This window comes from Desmodus rotundus, chromosome 5, assembly GCF_022682495.2.
Source record: "Desmodus rotundus isolate HL8 chromosome 5, HLdesRot8A.1, whole genome shotgun sequence".
NCBI classification, from domain to species: Eukaryota; Metazoa; Chordata; class Mammalia; order Chiroptera; family Phyllostomidae; genus Desmodus; species Desmodus rotundus.
In genome coordinates this window covers 139,005,049-139,022,035 of record NC_071391.1, presented here as the reverse complement: position 1 = coordinate 139,022,035, position 16,987 = coordinate 139,005,049, and the positions used below count along the sequence as shown (strand labels likewise).

At 37.8% G+C, this 16,987-nt stretch overlaps 1 protein-coding gene across 4 annotated transcripts in view; it reads right to left on the bottom strand.

Annotated features, from left to right (window-relative positions):
• The window catches only part of AFTPH (aftiphilin), a 62,750-nt gene extending 52,823 nt beyond the window's left edge, over positions 1 to 9,927 (bottom strand). For 2 of the 4 annotated variants that reach the window (XM_024552721.4, XM_024552723.4), the window contains exon 1: positions 9,791 to 9,927. The gene's annotated coding sequence lies outside the window, so the exon portion shown is untranslated. Of the gene's footprint in view, positions 1 to 9,120; positions 9,371 to 9,790 lie in introns of all 4 variants that reach the window. The other 2 variants (XM_045189378.3, XM_045189379.3) reach the window with 2 other exon arrangements.
• Positions 9,928 to 16,987: the final 7,060 nt, after the last annotated feature.

Sequence of the window (16,987 nt, the reverse complement as noted above, 5' to 3'; positions counted from 1 at the left end):
AATTTCTTATTCTTATCTGTCCGGAGAACCCATACAGTAAGTCTTCAAAACCCTATTGAGGCATGTGTGACAGGTACTGTGCAAGGTGCTTATTCAAACATTACCTAATTTAATGCCAACCATCCATTTTATAGGTGAAGGAACAGATTCAGTGAGGTCAAATAATCCACTGAAGTACCCACAAAGAGTAAGTATGGAAAGTAGGGCTTTAACATTAAAGCCTGGGTTCCTTTCATTATGTCAGGCTGCCTGTCTGAATTAAGCATTCTTCTTTATATCTACCTCTTTCATTATACTTAACAAAGTGAATTAAATTTGTTTCCCTGTTTGTCTCTCCAGCAGACCGTAATAAACCAGTACTTCTCAATCTTAGCTTTGTATTGTTTTTAAAAAATAGAATAGATGCATTTTAAATATGGATCTTAATATCTGCATTTTAAAAAAAGTTTCAAAGGTGATTCTGATGTTAAATGAAGGCTTAGAAACACTGTGTTAAGTTTCCAGAAGATAAGAATATCACTGGCTTTATAATTCTGGGGATGACATAATGTCTCTAACTTCACTGCTGAACTCACTGAGAAAGGTAAATCAATGAAACAGTACTTTTTCTTTTAAAAAGTTTTCCCTTACAATTAAAGTTCTGTCATATACACTTAACTATCATTAAGAAATTTAACACTTAAGATTTCAAATATAAAAAGTTCACTAAATCGTCAACATTTTTCTTAAAAAAGAAACTTGGAAAATTTCCATAAAGGATCAAATTTAAATTACTGCAATAATCCTTGAAACATATAATTATGTATATGATTTAAATGGTATACAATTCTTGGAAAAAATTTAAAAAATTAAGTACAATTTCATTTGCAGTTGAACATTAAGAAATGAGTGTGAGCAACAACAGAAACTTGTTTCCACTTCTAGAAATCAAGGTCACTAATTAAAATCTGCACTTTTTATTTAGGTGTTAACACTTGCACTTCGCTTCAAGTAAACTTCTGAAACCTAATGAGACAGAAAGCTATCAACTGCTGGCTCATTATGATGCAGGGGAAATAGTCTGAAATATGTAAAGGAGTGAGAAGAAATGGTGACTTAACTATTTTCTTTAGGAATAAGGATGCTATTACACACATTCAGTGTAAAAAGAGTTAAGTAATATCTCACCCATAGGTTCACTACTTTTTATAAATAGCTACTAAAAACAAAAGCCTTAAGAAAATAAGTCAATGCTTTACATTTTGAATGCCACTGCAGAAGTATTTTATTGCAAATATTCCACGTCAACACTTCTGCATCCTCCCAATAAACAAGATGGGAGATGGTAAATCACAGCAATAAAGAAAACAAAAACAAAAACGAACAAAAACAGAATACTGTAAAACATAAGCAATGACGAAGAATAAAACAACTAAAATACCTACTAGGGTGGGTGGGTGAGGCAGAAACATTCATTTCATCTATTCAAAAAAACTGTGGTCTCAGTAAGACAGCAAATATTAAAGATCCTACTCCTAGCAATCTTGCTTTCAAAAGTATTTAAAGTTAACATTTTAAGAATAAGAACGTGTGACTTAGGGATGGTCCCCTCTATTACCAGAATTGTTAATTTTATTTAACATAAAAATTTAATCTGTTGGCAATGTAGGGTTCTTACATTTGTTGTAAATTTATTGTTAGGTATTATACCTTTTTTTTTCTTGCCTGCTCATGTAAAATGAGGTTTCTCCACTTCTACTTTCTAACTGGCAGGTACTGTTTATAAAACTGAAAGCTCTTGGTACTTGTATCCCACACCATCACATTATAAGCAATTGGGGTACCTGACTCTTTTCTTTCCAATTCTTTATCTGTTTTTCCTTATTGATTGTTGATGGCTCCAACACCAAATCTAATGTGATCTTAGGAATCTAGTATTCCACCGTAATCAAGATACTGATTTTTGGTTTGAGGTTTATGTTTTACAAATTTTCTCCTAAGTGTTAAACACACTCAAATTGGCAGCAGGTCTCATCCAGGCTCTCTTCTTACAACTTTTACCCTGACGATCTTATCCACCTAAGGCTTTACCCACCACATTCGAGGGCTCCCAGACTGATCCCTACAGCCCAACCCTCACACTTGAGCTCAGTCTAGCCGAGCCAACTCTCTACCAGTCCTCTCCACTTGAATTCCTTAAGATCTCGGCCTGAGCTTAACAATAAGAGCTCAAGCTCTTCTTCCTCAAATCTGTCCCTCTACCAGAGCTCTCTAACTCAGAGAGTGATCCTACCACCCATCCAGTTACAAAGCCAGAAACGTAAGCACTCCCCATCCTCTGCTATCTTTAAAGAATAATTTTTTATGCCATAAGTCCCTTAATTCTGAAATACCTCTTTGCACTATCTTTGATGCCACTCTGGTCTAAGCAGCCATTATCGTCTAGTCACACTATTATTTTTAAAAGTCAGTCTGATCACGTCTAACGTTTGTGATATCTAGAAAAAAAATCTTTAACACAGTCTACTAAACCCAATTCCATCTCCTTAGCCATATCCCCCCTCCCTTCCCCTATTGTTTTCAAAGTCTAAGCTAGACCTTCTTTCAGTTTTTCAAATGCAAAGACAGTCACATTCTTTTATGCCAAAGGGACTTGGCAACTACATTCCTGTTGCCTGAAACATCCCAGATATCCTTCAATTCTTAGATGAGGGGTCAATTCCTCAGGTAAGTTTCCTAACATCTTCTCCCAAGTCCTCGTATGTATTTCTTCTAGAGCATAAGAACTGTAGTAACTTATAGTTTGTAATCAAACACTTATAATTTGAAAAGTGACTATGCAAACTATGTGAAGTGTGAAAAACATAATGACAGGCTTAAATGTATTAGGGATTTTTTTAAAAAGCCACTTATTGCCCTGGCTGGTGTGGCTCAGGGGGTTGAGTGTCGGCCTGTGAACCAAAGGGTCGCTGGTTTGTTTCCCAGATCAGGGCACATCCTGGGTTGTGGGCCAGGTTCCCAGTCGGGGGGTGCATGAGAGGCAAAAACACATTGATGTTTCTCTCCCTCTCTTTTTCCCTCCCTTCCCCTCTTTCTGGAAATGAATAAATAAAATCTAAAAAAAAAAAAAAAAAGGAAATCTCAAAAAAATAAGCCACTTACTACTTTCTAGAACAGTGAAAGTTAATCTGGTATTTCTTCTCCACAGATATAAGTAAGTCAGTGTCATGCTCTAGGGGAGCACTGACCACTTTACAATACAAGCCTCATGTATAATTTTAAATTTCCCAGTAGTCAACTAAAAAAGAAACAGATGAATTTAATTATAACATTTTACTTAACCCAAGTATCAAAAATATTATTTTAACATGTAATCAGTGTAAAAATACTACATACTTTACATTAGTTTTCAAAAACTGATATGTATTTTATACTTAAAACACATCTTACTTTGGACTAACTTCATTTCAAGAGCCAAATGTGGCTGGTGGCTATGGTACTGGACAACACAATTCTTAAAAATAATATTCTATTTCTTGTACTTAAACAGCTTGCTAGCAGAGTCACAGTTATTTTTAAAAGAGCATGGTATTAAGCAATTTTAACCTCACATCAAACAAGGACATGTCTCATGTTTAAACCCTTCAAAAAATATTAAATAATGCCAACAGTGTATAGCCATACCATCCTGAATGCATCCGATCTCATCTAAATGATGCAAACATCCCAGTGTTGAAAAGTCTAAATCCAAAGTAAAAATTCAGGTAAACAATTTAAAAACTGCATATTTACTTTCCCCCCACCATCTTGGAACCTGTGGAGGCCTGCTGGGAACAGGACTTCATATGTCCGGACGACAAATATGTTTGCAAGGCTGTGGTGCAAGGTCATTTCTGCCAGTTATAAGCACACAGCTCTTCTTAAAAATTGAAGGTACTTACGCTCAAGATGAAACTGAATTCTATCTAGACAAAAGATGTGCTTCTGTGTACAAAGCAAAGAACAACACAGTGACTCCTGGTGGCAACCAAACAGCAGCAGAGTCACCTGGGGAAAGGTAACTTGTGCTCATGGAAACTGTGGCATGGCTCATGATAAATTCCGAAGCAACCTTCCTGCTAAGGCCATTGGACCAAGAATCTGTGTAATCTGTACCCCTCAAGGACTTAAACTTAATTGAAAAGTAAATAAATAAAATGGATTTGTTCTCTTGTAAGAACAAAAACTGCAGCAATTACTGATCACCTGAGGAGATTACAGAACGAGAACTGCTCTCAAGCACTGCTGATAGCAATGTTTTTAGACTCTCTTGGAAGGCAACTGCCTTGCCCTTTTACTTAGTAACTCCACTTCTAAGACTCAGTTCCATGGAAATAACCATGGACAAAGTCAAAGATTTACACCCAAATGTATTCACAGAGATGTTTTTCTATGAGAGCAAAAACTGGAAAAACCCAAACAATCTGTAGGAAATCACAGAGAAAACGTGAAACTCACTGGATGCCATTCTACACAGCCATTAACAATCATGTTTTAAAGAATATTTAATAACATGAGGATGCTCACAATTTAATAGTAAAGGAAAAAATCTATGTATGGTTCCTACATATATGTTGTTATGTGTATATACACACATATAAATGGATGACATATGTCCATAGGGAGAAAAAAAAAGTAAAGGAAAACCACAATGTTAACAGTTATCTCTCTGTAGTGTGAGTACTAGTGATATTTGTCTTCTATTATTTTTCTTAATTGAGTCAATTAAGTCTTAATTGAGTACTACTTTGGGTCAGACATTAAAATAGATAAGCCACTGCCATCAAGGGGCACGCTAGTTTTCTTTACATTTTCCAAATTTTCCATAATAAGTAATTATCCTCTCATAATCTTAATAACCATAAAAATATAATACAGAGTGGATGCTAATTTTGGCAAATCAGCTGTAAAGCAACATTTTTGCATCAGCTGGGTAAGAATTTGAATATGGCCTTGAATATTAGTTTAGATGAAAATTTCCTGTGATGGGGAGAAGAGTCTAGCTAGCTAAAAATAAAAACAAAACAAAACTACAAAGCAATCTGTACAGTAAGATTTCCTTTTGGTAAAAAGTGCACATATATAAATATATATGTGTGAAAAGATATGTACTAAACTGTTAACATTGGGGATCTCTGGGTGGTAGAATTATGATTTTTTTCTTTTCTATTTTCTACAATGCTTCTGTACTAAAAAACTTTTTAAAAGTTAAAAAATATGTGCACCCACTATTTATTCAGCATCTACTGCATACAAAAATACTAGGTTCTACAAGGAGTAGAAGTGAGTAAAAGGAGTCACAGCCTTCAAAAAACCAACAATTAATTAGTGGGGACAATACAAGAAAACAGTAAAAACAATGTGAGGCAGAATATAAACATATGAACTAAAATGTGTCTATAAGGATTCTCAGAAAAAGATCTGACTTGATTGGGAAGAGGAAAAATGGTGAAAAGAGAAAAAACCTTCATAAAGGAAAGAATTTGAAATGGGAAGGATTTTAATTAAGAGAGGAAACAGCAGGCGCTAAAGATAAAAAGCATGTGGCAACTTTCAAGGAGCAAGAAGTCACGTAATAGAGCCTGGTTAGAACGTAGTACAAAGGGAGCAAGGCAGTATGCTGACAGCCTTGAATTTTCAGGTTTTCTTACACAGAAAACCTCTGTGTAAGTTTTCTAAGTTTAGCAATAGGTAAATTATTAAAGGTTCCAGTTCAAGAAACTGTCCTACCCACTTTTTTTTTTTTATTGTTGTTCAAGTACAGTTGTCTCCATTTCCCCCCCACTAGTCCCCCCCGGCCACTCATCACCTCTATTGCCACCACCATCTTGGTTCAAGCCAGTATCATCTCTTAGCTGCATCACTATAACCACCTCCTTCCTAATGGAATCTTCCTGCTTCCACTCTTGCCAAACAGATCCTTTTAAAAGATTGTCATATAGCTACCCAAAAACCCTGCGATGGCTTCTCATCCCACACAGTAAAAAGACTAAGGCACTGGAATGTCTACAAAGCCCCTACAACGCTGCCCTCTTACCCTCTAACTTTCTGATCACGCCTACTACTCTTCTGCTTGCAGTATCTTGAATATTATGGGCGTACTTCTACCACTTTCCCCTTTATTCTCTTCACTTTCTTCAGGCCTTAAGCCTTTTCTGAACCGATCCTACACAAAACTGCAAGTCCCACCAATCTCCCACCCTGACTCAGTCAAAAAGTTTGTACTTGCCGATCTCCCCAAAATGACTCTATTTTTCTTCATAATACTTAACGTAACATGCCATCTATATTTTGTCTATCCACATACACAGATATGCATGTGTGCACACACGTAAGAAACTGAAGCATGAGGGCTAATTTTTCCCTTGTTTATTTTAGTGTCCCCAGGTAAAACAAGGCCTGACATATAGCAAGTGCTCAGTAAGTACTTGCTATATGAATGCTGAGAAGAGAATACCATGGTGTTGGTAGATACTTAGTTGAAACAGTTGGTGGCATATTGTAAATATTTATATATATAGAATCTATGTGAATTTATTCTAATTTACTTGATTTTCCTCTGGTAACTCTTCACCAAAATAGTGCTTGCAAATTAAGCTTTGAATGTACAACCTTTAATTCATTAGTAATTTATCTCTGCAAGGTTTACTTAAGTTATTGAGAATGAGGTGGTGGTGACTGAGGAATGATAGGAAAGAGTCTTAAATCTCCTATTTTCCTTCTGTTTTCACGCCTCCAAAACTAATGAACAATGATTCCCATCTTCCCACTACTATATAGTTTTAGACCTTTTCCCTTCCCAGGGAATAGGTCTAATCCAGATCAATAAGCCCCTACCCTAGGATATGGGCAGAAATAGAAACCAGGAGTGTGATACAGGGCCACTGAGAGGGCTGCCAGTGGCCCTGCTTCTTTGCCTGGGATCTCCTGCAATTAGAGGAGATCCCAGGCAAGGAAACTTACTACAGAGGAACCTGGAGAGGGCTACATTTCTTAATTCAAATACTTTGAAGTTAGAGGCCTCTTGTATTTTAAAAGGAAGCCAACACAAAATAATACCAACTCCTTCTCAGTCCTCTTTTAAAATATACTATGCTGAAAAAGAGTGATACTTTATATAGCTTTTTAAATAAAAAACCTGAACTTTTAATTTTATTTTGATTTTAAGCAGACAACAAAATTTAGGGGGAGAAAATGTAATGAACGACCAAGTATCCACCACCTAATTGTGTTGAATCTTAATCTTTTACCAAATTAGTTTCTGATTTAAAGACAGTAAAGCTATGGTTGGAAACCCATGGGCCCTTCCTAGGTCCTTTATTCCTCTCTCGTTCTCCAGAGATAACTTTTATTCTAATTTGCCATTATCATTCCCATGCCTGTCTTTATACTTTTGCTACATAGTCCCTGATTCCCCGAATATACTGTATATTTTTGCATATATTAAAACCACATAAATGGCTATTATAACCTGGCTGTCACTTATCCGCTGTTCGACTTTAGGCAAGTTACTTAACATTAATTTTCTCTCTAAAAATGGGGATAATGCCACATACTAGATTATAGAGTTATTGTGTGGATTAAATGAGTTAATATACTGTATATAAATCACTTAGAAAAGTATCTCACTCATACCCAGTAGTGTATGTCAGTGTTAGTAGTTATATAGTTGCAAAAAGACCTGTAACTATATATGTATGTGTATATATCCAGCATGTGCATATATATGGATTGAGAAAATATTAATTGTCAAAATGATATATTATCCATATAATGACAAGAGTTTCAAAATTGCATGAAAACTAGAAATACTTATGAAGTTTAAGCAGGAAAGGTTCATTAGCCTACTTAAAGAAGAAGTGAAAGTGCTAGGCATAGAGGGGGGGAAAGTATTTTTAACTTACAAATTGTAGGTAACATTAACTTAGAATATGAATATTTGATTTAAATAATTTATAACTTATGACTTTTGGGGGTAGGGTTGGGAGAGATGGGGTAATCTATCAATATGATGCTATACAAAGACTTCTCAAACCATTAAGGGGAGGCACTTTAGATTTCATACAAAATAAAACACTTCTGATACTCAAATTTCACTACTTTTCTGAGTTAGTTTTAACTATAAATTAATATTTAAAGTGATATTTTACAATAGGATTTGCCTAGACACATGATTTTCATAAAGGCAATTGGATTCTGCAAAATTTATCATTGCCATTAAGGACACATCATCTTTGTTTTGATGTGGAATTATTTTTATAACAGCCTCTAGGTCAAAAAAATCAGAAAACATCAAAACTAATGCTCTACATATTATGTGAAATCTACTCAATTTCTTTCAAAAAGATTTAAAAATATCTATGCGTTGAAGGTAAATTAACATATCTAACTGATATATAAACAGGAATTAGAACAAATGAGGCATTTACTAGGTGCCATTTACTGGGCTATCTGTTTTATAAAGGATCTGTCTTTTAATCCATGTGAAATATCTTCATGGAAAAAATATAGAACACCACAGATACTTCGTTTAAATATATAGAGTACTTCTGTGAAGAGTTAAAAATAATTGCCAAAAGGAACATGTAAGCCGGCAAAGGGCATAAAATGTTGATAAACTGTATCTTTATCAACACCAGAGTGTTGAAACATTGTTTCACCTAGAGTGTAGCAAATATCTGTGTCTAAAAGTTTAACTGAAAGCAAAAGTTAAATATAACATCGAGGATCAAATTGTTTCCCCTTCCCACCCTCCAACACACCCCCACCCCCATCGGAAGTAGGTGAACGCAGTTAGTGAAAGGGAAGATTCAAGTTCAAAAGTAAAGTTCTACTTTTCTTCTCCTTAAAACGAGAACTCTGAAACGGAGCCACTGCTTTTGCTTCACTTATCCTCAGTAAAAAATATTTACATATATGAGTTAGGAGTTAATCCTCCCCTGGCCCCCACAGAAGATTCAGTGGGAAACCAAGCTATAACTTGAATTAACCAACCAGAGAAAGAAAAATCTAGCCCTGCTCAGTACTTTCCTAATGGAGAAAGGGCCCTACCACCGTTCACCTTATATATACTCTGCCCCCAGCCCAAGCAGACATTAGCACCTGCCAAACTGTGCGATGAAAGAATAAGGGTCCGACTTTCCGAACGCAATCTGGAGAGGAGACAGATTGTTTCTTGAGGAGTGCAAGAAGGGAGCAGAAAAAGTCCTCTCAGGAAGGGATGCGTGAGCTTTGGGGTCGTCTCCTTCGCCCGTTGGAATATTCAAAATCCGCTTGCTTCGGGGACCACTGGAAGCAGCACACTCTGGTCGCTGCCGGCCTCCAACCTGGGCGAAGCAGGCAGTGTTTACACCTGTCACGAGGGAGGAGGAGGAGGGGGAAAGAGGGAGCACCAGCAAAGCCTCAAAGTTCTCAACAGCTCCCGGGAGGGAACGGCCGGCGCGCAGCTGAGGGCAGGTGAAAGCGGAGGGGCAGGGCGAACCGGCGGGGGCCGGGGAGGTGAGAACGGCTCGTACTTTCCCGGCAGGTGCCCGGGGTGGCAAGGAGGAAGCCGTGCGCTTCGGGCGCCGCCGCCGGCTTCCCCGCACCCGCCGCGGAAGAGGGCAGAGCCCAAGCCCGGAGCCCGCAGGCCCGCAGAGCCGGCACCTCCCCACAGCCTCCGGTTCCGCGGCCGACAGGTGCGCCCGGCCACGGCGAGGGTCTGGCAGGTGGGCTGGGTCCCCTTACCCTCTTCCCCCAAGCGTGGCCGGGGGAGAGGAACGGTGGCGCTTACCTGGCTCGTCTGGGGCGGCCGCGATGGGCATGGCTCAGGGGGCCGGGGAGAAACCGGCTCCCCGAGGAAGGACCGGCTATTCCGACGCGGAGCTGGTGAGAGCGGAAGGCAAGGTACACACAGCCCTGTCAGCGAAGCAGCGCCATGGATGCCCACCCGGAGTTTCAGCGCTGCCGCGGAACCCCCATCCCATTACCCTCCGCCCTCTTCCGCCGTCGCCGCCGCCTCCACCTCCTCCTCCGCGGAGACCCCCCGCCCACTCCACACACTCTCCCATCATGCAGCGGGGGAACCGCTGCCGCCTATACGTCACTTCCGGGCGCAGGCGGCTAGGTCGGGCCAGGCGCTGGTGGGTGCTGGGGTGTGAGAGGGAGGGCACTCTGAGGAAATAAGTGTCACAGAACGCTTACCCCGCGCAGGCGTCGTAGCGCAGAGCGCCGGCCGCCATTTTGGGTGAGGGCAAGTTGCCCTTTTCTTTACTTCCCTGCGAGTCTCCGAGCTGCGGTGGGGGCAAAGACGTCCTTCCGCACTCCGTCGCCCGCTGGGGCCGCGCTGCGGACGAGGGACAGGTGTTTCTTAGCCTGTTGATGTTAACCTTCAGTTCGGTACCGAATTAAGTCTCTCGCTCTTCAAATAAAATTGCAAAGGTTTTGATATACAGAACCATATCTTCAAAAACCTGTGGAGCACAGATCAGCTTGTCCTTTTCGCCCTGAAAAACGACTTTTTCATTCACCGTCAAAGTCTCTTCCTCTTTTTAATTTAATGTGACAGAAGAGGAAGCTGACATTTAACAAATAAAGAAGAGATTGTTATAAATGAAACTTAAGATGGAAAGCAAGAGGGAATGCAGCCGCCGAACTGACAACTCGTCTGCGAAACCAACAACAAAAATTGGGGATTTTGCTAACGGATGGAGACGGTGATCGTTTTTTATAGATGCTGCCGGAGAATAGCCAATGAAACTAAAGAAATCAAATCAACTTCTGCTTTTCTCTAGCAGAGGTCATAACAGATTCTTTTTTTAATCATCAGTCTTGAGCAGTTGGTCATTTATGTTTTTATAAGCTTCCCCCCGCCTTTACCATGAATTGTTAAAACACCTGCCACTGTAAAAATCAGATACAAGGCTACAGGGATTATTATTACCGTCTGGGACGAGCCGGGGGTCCTACCCGGCAAATCACAAGCCCTGCCCGGGTGCTCTTTCTGCTCACATTTCCCAAACCTGCACCGGTAACCTGGGTGATTTAAAATATTTTCGAACAGGAAAAGCTCAACAGCTACGCAGAGAAACAAGGATGAAAAACAACCCCTTCAGCCACCAAGAAGTGGCAACCCCTTTGAGTGGAGGAATTACACGAATGGTGAAGATAAGGACAAAAGCAGTTCGTCATGGTTTATCCCGCCTCTGCAATGTTCTAGACAAATTAACTTGGAGCGCTAAAATAGCCCCGCGTTTGTCTCTACAACTCAGTCGCTGTCAGACATACGTAGACTACATCATTTTAAACTGGAGTACCAATTGCTCTGTGGCCGTGCTGGATTTTTGGTTATTGTTCAGTCAATAAAGCAAGAAAAATATATAGGGCTTGTCAAAATTATTCCTATTGTATTTCGCCCCCTGCTGGTTTCGCTCTCGTGCAAGCTTGTATATACACACATATGTTACTATAAGTATATTAACCAGAAAGGAAAAAAACAAAAATATGTGTGTGTGTGCAGAGAAATTGGAAATTATTCCAGATGACACATGCCTGTTTTAATTTGATATCTCTACTCAATAGAAATATCAGAATAAAAACATATGACAAAATCTTGAAGCTAAAACTACACCAAGAAAATGTTTAAACTGAAATAAGGAATTTAAACATAAAAACATTAAAAAGAAAACCCTGCTTTAGGAAAAATACATTTCTGATGTCATACATAACATGATCACAAAATGATGATTTATGTTAGGTAAATGCAGCAGTCAGTTCTGTTAAAGACAATTAAGAAATCAGTGTCCAACTTTGTACATGGAAATAGAGTAGTTATCCAGCCAGCTGACTTGTGTATACAATCAACCAATTGTAGTTAGTAATCTTACCATAATTCTGAAGACAGCATTTCAATGCTTATGAAATTGTATTATGAAAGGAAAGTCTTTATCTCTGAATGTTTTTTTAAGATGATGAATCTGTGGGAAATATTAAAATACATTGCATTTGGGCACTGTATTTACTTTTTAAAAATTATGACCATAACTACATTGCCTAAGATTTTGCATCAAGAAAAACATTAATGACCAGTTATCATTTGTTGTATTTACTTCTAGTTTTTCTTCTATGCAGACTTTTTACAAAGTTGTAATCATAAGTTGATTTTGTATCACTTTTTTCACTTAATATTATGTTGTAAGCATTTCCTACTATTGCTTAACATTTTATAAAGCCTTAATTTTTAATTGCCTACATAGTATTCAATGGAGTAGATAGACTCTGATTTATCTATTATCTTCTTAGTAGATATTTTCCACTATTACAAATAATACTTTGATGAACATTTTTTACATGTGGCTTTGTCCAATTTTAGGATTGTTTTTCTGAATATAAAAATGATTGAGCCAAAAATCTGTGTATATTTTATTGGTACTGCATCATCTCAAACTTTTCTCAAAAGACTATACCAATTTACAATACCACCAGTGATACAAGAAGGTACCAATTTTATCATCTCACCAGGAGTGGATAATAATTAAAAGAAATAAAAAAATAGAATTTACTTCATAGACTAAGAGTTGAAAGGAAGTTAAACTCATATATATTGTGTAAAAAGTCAACAAACAAGCAAGCCCCAAACCCCGGCAATATGTTGTTCTAGAAAAGCAATATTTATAGATCTGGTTCTATGAAAAGACTCCATTCAAATCACTAATTTTTCAAAATCACTGATTGTGTGTAAATTACTTAACCTCTCTGGACCTTATATATGTCAAATGAGAAAGGAGCTATATGACAGATTCTCAGCTCTATTAGGTAAGTAATACTGTATTTAGCACATATATCTCTTTGAGAACTTGGTCAAAGCTTTGGCCCTTTTTGTAGAAAATACTCATCCCACAGACACTCAAATTTTTTAGACTTAAAGCTCATTAATGGAAGAGGGTCTATGAATGCCAGCTTAAGAAACCCTGCAATAGGTCATCTCCAAGGCCCTTTCCACATACAAATATTTTCCTATGGTTTTATTTTATAACCCAGTAAATGTTTTCTGGCTAAATAGTACTTTTAAAAAAAGATTTTGTTTATTTATTTTTAGAGAGAGGGGAAGGAAGGGAGGGAGAAAGAGAAGGAGAGAAACATCAATGTGTGGTTGCTTCTTACACACCCCCTACTGGGGACCTGGCCCACAACCTAGGCATGTGCCCTGATTAAGAATTGAACCAGTGACCCTTTGGTTTGCAGGCCTGTGCTCAATCCACTGAGTTACACCAGCCACAGCTAAATAGCACTTTTTAGTGCATAATTAAATTGTGATATATTCATAAATGGATTACTATTCAGCACTTAAACTAGAGCTATAAGTATCAGTCTGGTTAGATTATAAAAACAAAACTGAATTAATTTTCAGAATGAATAAATATGAATTTTATAATGCATGGTACTTTAAAAAAATAAACCAATATTTTATTATTTATGAATATACATTTTATTATAAAGTACAAAAACGTGGACTGGAATAATATATACAAAATTCATTATGGGCTAGTATGGAATGGGTCAGAAAGTATTAAAGAAGACTTTATCTATAATTGCAATTTTTAAAATATCTTAAAAAAATCTGATGTGTGACAAACCATGTATGTTTTTTTCCAGCTTTATTGAGATATAATTGCCAAATATTTGTATACATTTAAGGTGTACAACTTGATGTTTGATCAAACCATTTACATTTAATTCTAGGTACATGGATGTTTGTTTTATAATCCTGTGATATATTCTATAATTGAACATATTCTAAAAATGAATATGTTCTATATTCATGTTTTGCATGGGTAAAAAATAACTTTTCCAGAACAAGTTAGTTTAAAACTGAATTGTGAACAGCATCCTAGAGATAGTGCCCGATGTATTGTGCTAAGGCTAAAAGCTTAGATTAGTGGAACTTCTCAAAGTGGCTTTAAGTGTATTATCTCTTCTGATCCTCATACAGATCAACGTAGAGCCCATTGATGACATTTATCAGAAGATGTGATCACAGATTTTGAGATCTGTACAAGACTAAAAAGTTAGAGATGAAATTAGGACTGGACCCATGATCTCCTGAGTCACCATTTGGCTTTCTCACATTGTAGAAGAGAAATATCACACTCCCTTAATTCCCTCACGGGTAAAAGAAAATTTGCCCCATTTCATCATTTAAACACTTTTCTCATTTTCTTGTTTGAATTATTTTCTAATGGAGATTTTTTTTCTTCTCACAATGAGTATCGTTAGTAACTTGAACAACCGTCACTGTGATCTAAAATGCTATGTATATAGATTTAAGCCATTGAAAAAGTTTCATCAGCTTGAGAAATCTTCTAGTCCAAAAAAAGCAGTCTCTCCCTCGCCAATTTTACAGGTACGATTCATAATGTTCTAAGAGGTTAAATGACGATCATGTCCTCAGTCATCCGGTTGGGTTGTCAAGAACGAGAAAGTAGGTTTCATGTTCCTATTACAGAGTAAACTCCATTTTTACACCACATTATTTCTTCTTTGATACAATCTTCTCTTTTTAACTACAGCACATAAAAAGCCAAAATTATTTGGGACCCATGTTTTCTATATGCTCAGCTGGTTATGGCCATAATATATGCTGAAGATAAACATTCATGTTAGATATCATAATCATGATAGATAGATAATCATATGGAGTAACACTATGAAAAGAAACTTGTTTTATAATAAGAATACAATTAAACATTTTTTATTGCTATTGTGTTTGTTGCTGGTTTGATGGGGATTTTACCATTTTACACTTGGTAAAAATGTGCTGGGCAACAGAGGTTTTGTTTCGTAACCATTCCCATTGGTCTTTCTAGGACTTGCTTCTCAAGTTTATTGCATAAATGATAAATGTAATAATTTGATATTTTCTACTACTGGGTAGCTAGAACATTCTGGACACACATTCAATATGTAAGGGCAGTATAGTCCTTTCCAGAAGTAAAGTTTTTAAGGATAGACTTCTGGTGGTAGAAATTCACATTAATATTGCAATACATAACATTTAGAGTAAGGACCCTAAGGACATATCCTAAATGTAGGGGAAGAAGAGCTGGTGCCTAAATTTGACTCCTCTTCAGTTGGCTTTCCTAATGTGTTGAAATGACCATCATGGAAGTCACTGGCTAATTAAATGTGCTACTTAAAAAAATAACTAAATCTTCATTGTTTGATATGGAAGCTACTAACCACATTGGTTGTTGAGCACTCAGAATGTGTACAGTCTGTACTGAGATGTGCCACAGGATTTTGAAGGCCTAGTACAAAAATTAAATTTTTAAAGATATTGATTGCATTTTAAAATAATATGTCAGATATATTTGATTAAATACTTTCGAAGTTAATCTGTTTCTTTTTGCTTTTAAAAATGTAGCTACTAGAGTGTTTTACATCACATATGTAGTTCAAATTCTATTTCTATTGGACAATGCTGAACTAGACTATTATCTTTATGGCAAACTTACATCTGTCTTTAACTTTGTGTGGTAGTAGGATCCGGGGAGATGTGACAAAGATAGTTTCATGCAAATTGTACTCACACAAGGGCAGAGATTTCTGTCTGTCTTATCCATTTCTATATTCCCAACTTCAAAAACATTGCCTGGCACATGGTTGGTGACAATAATATTTGTTGAATGAATAACATTCTCTTAAATCAATGGACCATTTCTAGAAAAAAAAATTTAAATAGTTAATTGTTACTACCTTTTTTGAGGCTTTGCTATGTATTGTGTTCTTCAATGACTTTATAGTTATCCTATCCTTGATTACTTTTCTATTTTGTCTTTTAAAATTAATTAACTTTTGGTTGTCACAACTTGGGTGGAGGTATAACTGGCATCTAGGAGGTAGAGGCCAGGGGAGCCACTAAGCACCCTACAATGCAAAGGATGACTTCCACGACAAAGACTTATTCAGCCCAAAACGTCAGTAGAGCTGCAGTTGAGAAACCCTGCCCCAGACCACCCTGAAGCCGCCAGTTGCTCCTGTACTGTCTTGGGTAAATCCGTCCAATGGGGTCACTAATCCTGGGTCTTTCAAGTGTCTGCTACTGCTTCCAAAAGCTTAAAAATCAATCCAGGAAACAAATTGCCATACGAGCTTTCCAGAGAACTCCCTACTGCAAATTTGAGCCTCCACTGGCACATGAGAACTAACAGAGACAATAATTCTAGTGTTCTGGCCTCTGGGCCCGTATTAAGTGCACCAAGCCATTAATTCTTATTGCTCTGGAGATCCCATGAAGTAAATGTTGCTGTACTACTTTTCCTACTAGGAAATCAGACCAGACTTCTCCCAGAACAGGGCATGAGAGACTTGGGTAGGGTGTCTGCTGGGACCTTCCTCTTCTATGAGGTACAGGAGGACATGTCCTCAGATCCTAGCCAGGATCTTTGCCTCCATTAACACTATCAAGATGAGTGACTCTCCTCTTAGGTGAGCCAGTCAGCTCAAAGCTAAAAACCCAGAAGCACACAGTATCCCTGGGAGCTGGCTCTCACTTCTCTTCACACCTTCAGTCCTGCTGTGACCCTGTCTTAGACTATTTTGCCTCACCCCTCCTGGTGTTCATTACTTTTGCTCCCCACTCCCCAGACTGAAAGACAAAGACAGCCGGACACAGCGGCCTCCCGATGTGACGCAATGTGAAGTACAGAGAACACGGATGAAACGGGCAGGTCGCAGCAGCACAGAGAGGCAGAAGTACAGAGTGTTCGTGCCAAATATATTTCACCTGAATCTAAATAAACCTTTAAATCTACCTCCCCGTTTACAGGAAATACTGGAGGAACAAGTTAAACAGGACTACAAAGGAACAGTCATACCAATCCAGTATGTAGATTATTCTACGAAACAAAAAACTTCAAAGGGGATCATCTAGACGAAAAGAGACTTTAGAGAAATAAAAACCAAATGCTATGTGGGGTTCTTTATGGGATCC